Below are 2,827 nucleotides of genomic sequence, written 5' to 3' on the forward strand. Positions count from 1 at the left end.
CCTCGAACCGCCCCATGAACCGTCCCACGAACTGTCCCGCGATCCGCCCACATCCGTTCCGATCTAGCGCCGAACGGACGACACCTCCGCGTTCAGCACACGTACAGCTCGACGATGATCTCAGCCTTCTTGATCTAGCAAGCAAGACGGAGAAGTAGATGATTTCTCCGGTAGCGTGACGATGCTCCGGTGGTGGTGACGATCTACTCCTGCAGGGCTCCGCCCGAGTTCCGCAGAAATCTGATCTAGAGGCAAAACTATGTGGTCTAGGGTTGAGTTGCACGTGGCAAAAGTTGTCTCAAATCAGCCCTAAAACACCACTATATATAGGAGGGAGGGGGAGGGGCTTAGCTTGAGGGCCAAGCCCTCAAGGGGTGCGCCGGCGCTAGGAGGAGGAGGACTTCTCCTCTAATTCGGTTTGAGAAGGAGGGGTCCTCCTCTTCCTTCCCACCTCCCAATTTCCCTTTTTCTTTTTCTTTTCTTTTGCTATTTCTTTAAGTGGCGCCATGGGCCCCTTGGGCTGACTCCACCAGCCCACTATGGACTTGTGGCTCCACCCTATGGCCTTGGGCTCACTCCCGGGTGGGTGGGCCCCTCCCGGTGAACTCCCGGAACCCATTCGTCACTCCGAGCACACTGCCGGAATTGCCCGAAACTTTCCGGTAACCAAATGAAACCATCCTATATATCAATCTTCGTTTCCGGACCATTCCAGAAACCCTTATGACATCCGTGATCTCATCCGGAACTCCGAACAACATTTGGTAACCACACATATAACTCTACTACACTAAAACATCATCGAACCTTAAGTGTGCAGACCCTGCGGGTTCGAGAACTATGTAGACATGCCCCGAGGCACTCCTCGGTCAATATCCAATAGCGGGACCAGGATGCCCATATTGGATACTACATATTCTCCGAAGATCTTATCGGTTGAACCTCAGTGCCAAGGATTCATATAACCCCGTATATCATTCCCTTTGTCCTTCGGTATGTTACTTGCCCGAGATTCGATTGTCGGTATCCGCATACCTATTTCAATCTCGTTACCGGCAAGTCTCTTTACTCGTTCCATAATACAAGATCTCGTGACTTACACTTAGTCACATTGCTTGCAAGGCTTGTGTGTGATGTTGTATTACCGAGTGGGCCCCGAGATACCTCTCCGTCACACGGAGTGACAAATCCCAGTCTTGATCTATACTAACTCAACGGACACCTTCAGAGATACCTGTAGAGCACCTTTATAGTCACCCAGTTACGTTGTGAAGTTTGATGCACACAAGGCATTCCTCCCGTGCCAGTGAGTTATATGATCTCATGGTCATAGGAACAAATACTTGACATGCAGAAAACAATAGCAATAAAACGACACGATCAATATGCTACGTTAATAGTTTGGGTCTAGTCCATCACATGATTCTCCTAATGATGTGATCCAGTTATCAAGTGACAACACTTGCATATAGGCAGAAAACCTTGACTATCATTGATCAACTGGCTAGCCAACTAGAGGCTTGCTAGGGACATTGTTTTGTCTATGTATCCACACATGTATCTATGTTTTCATTCAATACAATTATAGCATGGATAATAAACGATTATCTTTAAACAAGAAATATAATAATAGCTATTTATCATTGCCTCTAGGGCATATTTCGAACATTTTGCCCCCCCCTCCGATCTCCTCCATCCCCTCCGCCCATTTTCCTATTCAATCCGTTGAATCAACACATCCTACCCGTCTCCACCAGCCTACAGTCTCATTTTGGAGGTGTAGGTGTGGGTAAAGGTGGTGGTGGTCGTTCGGTGTTCGTCGTTTCTTCGCACCCTTCGGGGGTAAATTCAACAATCGTTCCTGTATGCTCCGGTAGATTTGGATATATTTAGGTGACTCAGTTAAGTAGTTTAAATATTTTTAGGTTGTCCCGTAGATTTGGATATATTTTAGGTCTGTCAATTAATTAGTTTAAATATATTTTAGGTTCTCGAGTAGATATATTTAAGTCTGTCCGGTAGATATATTTTAGGTTCTCCGGTAGATATAGTTAAGTTGTTTAAATTTTTTAGGTTCTCAATGTAGATATATTTAAATCTGCTAGTTAACTTGTTTAAATATATTTAGGTTCTCCGGTAGATTTAGTTCTGCCGATTAATCTGCCATGGTTTCTTGGAGCGAGGGATCAAGATCTTCTTGGGATGACGATAGTGTGACTAGCCAGGTACGTTAATTTCGGGTTTCCAACATGTACGGGTAGGTTTACCGTTCTTCATTTCAGGATTTCATAACAGTTCGGTGTCTTTTGTTTTTAGCTTCCTAGGACTATCCCATGCTATGAATTGAGTGGCATTGCTCATGAACTATCTTCTCGCTGTATGCATCTAGAGCCTTGCCTCAGGCAAGTTGCATTTCAATCTACTGACACTGGATGGCGTTTTTTTGCTTGTGCAAAGGAGAAGGTATGTTGCACTATAATTAGTTAATCTTAGTTAGTTTTCTGCTCCACTCAATTTCATGTATGTTAATCACTAAAATTGTTTTGAATTTTAGGCAGAAGAAAAGTGCTGCTATCTGGAGTGGATAGACCCTGAGTGGTCAGTTTCTATGCAGTTTTGCATAGGTCAATTGTGGAGCATGCATGACAAAGAAAACAAGGACAAAATCAGAGATAATCTGAAGCTGGGTGAAGAAAATTTCAAAATAGTGGGAGAAAAGAGGAGGATGGAGGAAGAGCTTCGAATTTTCAAACTTGATTTTGCAAAAATGGTGTCTAACAAGGAGGAGGCTATTAGTCAGCTTGGCAGTGCTAGGTTGGCTATCAGT

This window comes from Hordeum vulgare, chromosome 6H (assembly GCF_904849725.1).
Source record: "Hordeum vulgare subsp. vulgare chromosome 6H, MorexV3_pseudomolecules_assembly, whole genome shotgun sequence".
In the NCBI taxonomy this organism is placed as follows: Eukaryota; Viridiplantae; Streptophyta; class Magnoliopsida; order Poales; family Poaceae; genus Hordeum; species Hordeum vulgare.